We start from the raw sequence: 7905 nt of genomic DNA on the forward strand, positions 1-7905 counted from the left end.
AAGGAAGGAAGAGAGAAAGGGAGACAAATAACGACTGTCACCGAAAGCGGAGACACTTGATTTGCAGCAATGTGAACCAGTTTCCCGTTCTTCTTATCAAAGTACTCAGCGAATACAATATAAAGAAAGAAAAAAAGAAAAAGAAAAAAAGAATAAAAAACAAAACAAAACAGAAATCGTCCTCAACTATAAAGAACAGAGTCATTAGATGGCAGTAAAACACGACTTGCGGCTAGCGACAGAATGACAACAATGGCCGCCAGGCCGTCAACTCGCTCTGATTGGATAGTATTTTTATGCCGCCAACTTGCTCTGATTGGATAGTATTTTAAACTTTGGGAACACCCTTTGGTTGTGGTCGGTGGTCTAAATATAGCATTCCACATGGGCGCAAAGAGTTATGGAATTATTTGTGGTATCGGTTCGTGGTCTCTGCTAATTACGTATACTTTTGTCTTTCTGCGCATCGCGTTGTCTTCATCTCCTCCGGCGTCACGGCATTTTACGCGCGAGAAAACAATTCCGTTGTGAATTTCGATCTGCTTTTCAACTTGTTGAAGCTTCTTTCAAGATGACCATCTTCCATGATAGAGGTAAGTGGATAGTGTTTATAACTCTTGATGATTTGGATTGAAATTTTTTTTATAACTTGATTATTTTAGGTGGTTTTTAACTGCTGTAGGTATTTGGTATTTGTGTCAGCCATTGTTCATCCAGTCACTGTAAAAAATGAAAAATGAGTAAAAAAAAAAAAAAAAGAAAAAAAAGAAAGAAAGAAAGCAGTAGCAAATAGGTATATATACATATAAATGATTATCATGTACAAACTGTTCCACATATTTCTGACTTACTCATTAGAAGAAATAAATTCATATTCTTAGAATTTTTAAATGGCCACATGTATGCTTTTGCTGTTACATCATGACACTTTATAGAAACAAAAAGAAACAAAAGTAACTATAATCATGACACTTTGTAAAAATTAGAAGAAAAAAACCATGTAACTATGCAATTTATACATAAATGATGAATCAGTTATTTTCTGTTTGTCTGATAATATTCAATCAGAAGTTTTTCTGTCTGCATTTCTTTATTCATATTATTGAAAGCCCATTCACACTGCAGCTGTTAACATGCAACACACATTGAACCATACTCAAAGCAGTGATTACAAATCAAACTGAAAAAATCCATGCTTGAAGTGTTTCTTCCTGACCGATTCAGTGATTGATTTGGGGGCATGTTGTGGTTTGATACTTTGGTTTTGTAAGTTTTAGAAAATAGCTCAATAATTATTAAAATGTGTGTAAGATGTGTGCCTACCCCAGAAAATGGGCTATGGCTGCATATTTTGTTGGTTAAAATGTTCTCACATGTAAAAGCCCATCTTATATAAGTGAAGCTGGGAGTTGCAGCCAGCATATGCTAAACAAGAAGAAGAAAAAGAAACATGAGAAAAGGAAATCCAGCTGCAGTAAATATAATTCCAAGCCAGACTACATGCAGTGTAAGGCAGACTGTTATTTTCTTTTACAAGCAAAGTTAGTAGTTTGCATGAGTCATTATGTAATTTCTACACACCAACAAAATCATAGGACAGGAGATTTGTACATGTGCTGAGTGCACCAAGCATATCAGTTTTCCCAAGTATCATATCAGGTGTGAACACTTAGGATGGTGACATACACTGACTTTTTTCATTTAATGACATGCATGCAAAACTGTTATGGGAAAAAAAAAGAACACAGGTATACTTTCAGCCAGGTCTGTTTTAACATGTTTTAAAGACACTCACATTCCCCACTTCTCAATAATTCTTTCCTTATCAGATTTTTGTCAATATGATAATATTTTATTTTCTTCCATCTTTGGGTTCACATTTATGTCACATCATCACAAGAAATATTTTTATGAGTGATTCTATACCACATTGGTACAACTGAATTCTGAGATAATGTTCAAGATGGATTGTTCTTTTGATATCACAGGCGACTGTATTTAAACTAAATGAAGACATAAATGAAACCACACGTACATACTTAAAAAGAAATCTTTTTGTCAAAAGTAATATGAAACTGTATAAACATGTGTGACTTGGATTACAAAAACAAAAACAAAACAAAACAAAAAACCACCTCAATTTTGTACACAGTAAATACAAAAACTGATTCATTGTGTCAGAGAGATGTCACAATCTGAATCATTAATTTTTTTGCAGATTCCCTTGCAAGGAGGTTAGAGTACCCACAACATTTTGCCAGAGAGCAAAAGTGGTTTGAATCTGCCTTCCCGGTGCCAGGATATATTCCTGATGTTGACCAAGTCCACAATTTGGAAGCATTCAAGGACATCATATGGAACAGGCCTGCAAGGGAACTCATCAATGAGTATGGTATGTTACATTTATGTATCTATCCCAGTAGCTTTGTTAGTTTCTATGTGGACAGTATTTCATGTTAATAAAAAAAAAAAAGTACTGTTTTCAATGAAAATTTGATATGTTGGTTACTTGTTTTGGCCATAAATTACTAAGAAGTCATGTATGTTTACCCTCCACTCCGACTGAATACAGTAGTTTTGGTTCCTCTCTGAATGATGTACATTCATTTCTGTACAGTTGTACTCATTGCTGAAATTCATTTCCTGTGTGTACTCACACACTGGCATGTATTGAATTTCATTATGGGATGTCAACATTCAAGTAACTCTCTCTCTCTCTCTCTCTCTCTCTCTCTCTCTCTATATATATATATATATATATGTGTGTGTGTGTGTGTGTGTGTGTGTGTGTGTGTGTGTGTGTAGAAAGAAGTTGTGCAGTACTATGATCTTCACTTTTGGATAAGAATGTGAAACATGGTATTAGGTATGTTTTTTTTTTTTTTCTTCTTCTAAGTTCTTTTATAGTGCTCTTGCTGAAGAGTTAAGGTTGACAGACATAGAGGCATGCAGGTCTAACAATTACACAAACTGATATGAAGTTTTATACAAATCCGAAAATGCAAGAAGTTACTATTATTTTTATTAACTTTATCAACATTATGAACATATGATTATGAATATATATAAAAAAAAGTTTTAAAGCAGTGTTAAGCATTTTCTTATCAATGCTGATTGTAATTCCCTTGAACCCCATGACTGGTTAGCTTAAAGGAGAAACATCCAGATTATCAGTTACATTTTCTAACCACTGATGCTGTGGGTTTTCCGACAAAGATGTTTTATTTTATTATTCTCACTATAAAGAAATTTGGTCTAAAAAAAACAACAAAAAATAAAAATAAAAACAAAAAAAACCCCAACTTAATCTTGTGTGAATGTGTGTGCACAGGGAGCACTGTGGAGGAGATGGCCGTTTTATGCGGTGAAGGCCTTGGAGAATGGCTTTATTCCTCTCAGCTGCAATGGCTGGCAGACAGGGCCAACGAACAAGGCACACCTGCTCTGACGGTATGTGTGGGTGTGTCCACACCGGATAGTCTCCAGCGACTGGCAAGTAGGCACGATGTTACAGTAGAAAGACTGGTTTTGGTGACCAATGTTGGCAGGGTTCCTGGTCATGGAGTCCAACGGTACAAAACTTTTGTTGGCTCTCCCAAACGACCAGGCAACCACTGGGTATTGGTCACCATGGACCTTACTGACCATCCTGTCATTATGTATTGTGATAGTTTGGGGTGGGAGGTTCCAGAAGACCTTCTGCAGTGGCTGGCTCCATACACAGGTGCCTTTGGAATAGAAAATCTGGATAAACCCAAAGTAATAGTTATGCATCCCCCCAGTCCTTCAGGCCACCAGCACAAATGTACAAAAAAATGCAGGAACTACCCCCTCCAGATCTGCAGCAATGTTTGTGGGGTGATTGCTGGTGTGTGTGCTGTGCTAGCTGCCACTGATGAGCCCTATTTCAGGAAATTAACTGGACCTAAGGCTGATGATGGCATCTTCCTGAAACACCCATCGAGGTACGAGCGGTTTCTGAGAAGAGTCCTCATCAGGTGGTTCATGACCAAAGATCTTGATGTGTCCATAATGAAACAACATTTCCCACATGCAGACACTGACACATTAAATGGACTAAATGCAGCAAACAATCAGATACAATGTGACCACACCTACAACAGCAAGGACAGAACCACTGAATATAGTTCCCCACCAGAGAGCCAGACACAAAGTGACCACACCCCCAACAGCGCGGACAGGATCACTGAATATAGTTTCCCACCAGACAGCCAGACACAAAGTGACCACACTTCCAACAGCACGGACAGAACCACTGAATATAGTTCCCCAAAAGACAGCCAGACACAAAGTGACCACACTTCCAACAGCACGGACAGAACCACTGAATATAGTTCCCCAAAAGACAGCCAGACACAAAGTGACCACACTTCCAACAGCACGGACAGAACCACTGAATATAGTTCCCCAAAAGACAGCCAGACACAATGTGACCACACCTCCAACAGCAAGGACAGATTAAGACGCAAAAGAAAAACAGAATCCTCATCTCACCAACCAAGCAAGCAACGTTTTCACATTAGAGATGATCAGACAGACACAAACACAATGGATACCCACTCTGGCAGCAGTCAGGCACAAGCCAGCACTGGGGATACAGAACAGAACAAACCAGAAAGCAGCATTTCACAGACCTCACATAACCACACTACATCTAGTTCTGAAAAAAACTCTCACTCAGCTCAGTCTTTCCCCTCTTTGAAAAAGAAATGGAATTGCCTTTACTGTGATAAAAATTATGGCTCAAAGGAAGGCTTGCGCAAACACAAACTAACAAACCACACAGTTGAGTATGCCAAACACAAAAACAATCAGCCCACAAACTGTGTTTGTCAAGACTGCGAGGGGTTTTCCTGTGTTACAATTCAAGACCTCATACAACACTACCGCATTAAGCACAAAAAAGAAATGTCAATACAGACCAAAGAGTTCAATAATGAAACAGATTTTACTGAATGGAAAAGGAAGGTGGAGAAGGATTCCAAATCATTTTATACTCAAGCAAGTGGAACCCAGAAGGGAAAAGTTTTCTTATTAACACATTTTTATTGTCATCGTTCTGGCAAACCTGAACTAGTTAAAAATCGTATTAGGTCCATGAAATCACAAGGCTCCTGCAAGATAGGACATTGATGTACTTCATATATAACATGTCGTAAAAATTTAGAAACTGGAACTGTGACAGCTGAATTTTGCTTTGAGCACACAGGCCACTGTTTAAAACTGGCACATTTGAACATTTCTAGTGGTCTACGTGATTTTATTGTAGGTAAACTTACACAGGTTCATGATGCTAAAACTATTCTCGATGAAATAAGAGCTGACATAACACATATTGACAGAGACATGATGGTCACTAGAAAAGATATTCTCAACATTAAGAAGCAGTTCAAAATATCATGAGCCAGGCGAGATGAAGACGATGCAAAAAGTGTTTACCTGTGGGTAGAAGCTTTAAAACAATCATCAGACAACCCAATAATATTTTACAAACATGCAGGTGATACGCATGATTCATTAGAAAATGAAGACTTTCTTTTGTGTATTCAGAATGATTTCCAAAGGAACATTATGTTAAGATGTGCAAAAAAACAGTGTCTGTATTGATTCCACACATGGTACAACACAATACACATATTTATTAACAACTGTTTTAGTTCTAGATGACTATCAAGAAGCCATTCCTGTTGCATGGGCCATTTCCAATAAAGAAGATGCAAAGACTCTGAAACTATTTTTCAGTGCCATAAAGAATGCCTGTGGTCAGTCTTTGGCACCACAGGTGTTCATGAGCGATTTAGCCAATAATTTTTATAATGCCTGGTGTGAAGCCTTTGAACAAGCCCCTGAAAAGAGATTGTATTGTTCATGGCATGTTGACAAGGCCTGGCGGCAAAAACTCAGAGAAATATTTAAGTCAGGGAAAGATCGGAAAGATGTCGAAGATGAATGCAACATTTATGCCTGTTTAAAATTATTGCAGATGGAGACTGATGAATCCAAATTTCTTACACTTCTTCAGTCTGCTCTTAGCTTCGGGGAAATAAATTCACCAACATTCCACGGATACTTTCATGATAATTATTGCAAAGGAAATAAAACAAAACTCTGGGCTGCATGTTATAGAATAGGATCTCTTGCAAATACAAATATGTTTGCAGAGGCTTTTCACCGGGTATTGAAGGATGTGTATTTTGATAAGAAACAAAATAGAAGGATTGATGACCTCCTGGTGATATTACTAAAAATTGCTAGAGACAAAGCTATTGATCAGTTCATTAAACTAGAAAGAGGAAAAGTCACTAATCGGATACGTGAAATAAGAAATAGGCACAAAAATGCCAACAATGTGGCAGGCATAGAGAAAACTGAAGTTGAAGGGGAATGGAAGGTGCCTTCTTCTTCTGAGCCTGGTCGCTTACACTATGTGAAGAAGACAGACTGTGGCCAGTGCAGCTGCAGATTAGTATGTGACTTCTGTCATGTTTGTGTTCATATGTATTCATGTACTTGTCCTGACTTTCTGACCAAAGTTGTTACATGCAAGCACATCCATGCAGTCCATATGATACAAACTACAAAGCAGTATGAAGTGAATCGAGACCCTGGTAATTCTGATGAAAACCACACAAATTTCTTTGAATCGGTAATATGCTATCAAAACAGGCTGGAAGAACACAGTTTTGACAGAGATCAGCAGTTACAAGCTACTGAAAGAGTGGCCCTTGAAATCATTAGTTTTTTACACAGCATTGATGATGTCAGTATTTACCGAGAGGTCCGTGATCGTTTAAAGGATGTACTAACAATTGGTAAGGGCATGCTAAAGAGTAAGCAAGAAGGTATGGGCATAAAAAGTTTTGATAAAAAAGACAATTTTCCTTCTAATAAAAAGTTTGAAAAACAGCATCGCTTCATACCAGCAAAAAGAACAGCTAATAAGAAATCCAGACTGAAACTTAAGAAACCAGATCTGAAAGACAAACAGCATGTGGAACAAACACTGTCATCAGTACCAGTGGAAGTATGTACATGTTGCCTTAGTCATGATGACAACACAGGAAATCCTGAAATACTCTGGATTGAACGCACAACTTGCAGTGCCTGGGTACATGTTCACTGTGATGCAAGTTTGCAAGGTGCTGAACCACAAAATGACCATGGCCATTATGACTGTCCAGCATGTCAGAAATCACTCAGTAAAAAGAATACTTCAAATTTTCAATAAAACACTTTGGTAAACAGACGGCTTCCCTGTATTGTCATCATGATAAAGGCAACATGTACATACATCTACCAGTACTGATGACAGTGTTTGTTCCACATTACTTCATTACTTCACTTATTAAACAGGACTGACATGTAAGTTGATGATTGATCAGAGTTCTACCCAGTGCAAAGGCATCCTGAAAGAATTATGTCTGAGTGTATGAGCCAGCCACTGCATCTTTATGTAGAGAATGTCCATCTAAAATATTTTCCTATTAAAAAAATCATTGTCATTCCATGTTTGGGTTTAAAATTTTGTCACAGTAATCTCATCAGTGAATCTATACCACACTGATTATTACAAATTCATTCTGTGTAATGTGCATAGAGTCCATCTAGAAAGCTGCATTAAGGTGTTCAAGTTTTGTGACAACTAGACAACTAAGACAAGTCATCAAGTTTAGTGTTATATGAAATCTATTTGATACATTTATATTTGCCATCTTCTTATCCTTTAATTAAATTTTCATAGCATTACAGCTGATTGATCATTTGGCTAATGTGTTAAAAATGTGATTGGGCTGTGGATTGTCCATAATTCTCTTCTGTGGTCCAGTCTCTTAACACTGATTTTGTTTATAATCACTTGTAACTGGCACTGACTGTTACACACAC

The sequence above is a fragment of the Babylonia areolata genome, chromosome 5 (assembly GCF_041734735.1).
Source record: "Babylonia areolata isolate BAREFJ2019XMU chromosome 5, ASM4173473v1, whole genome shotgun sequence".
In the NCBI taxonomy this organism is placed as follows: Eukaryota; Metazoa; Mollusca; class Gastropoda; order Neogastropoda; family Buccinidae; genus Babylonia; species Babylonia areolata.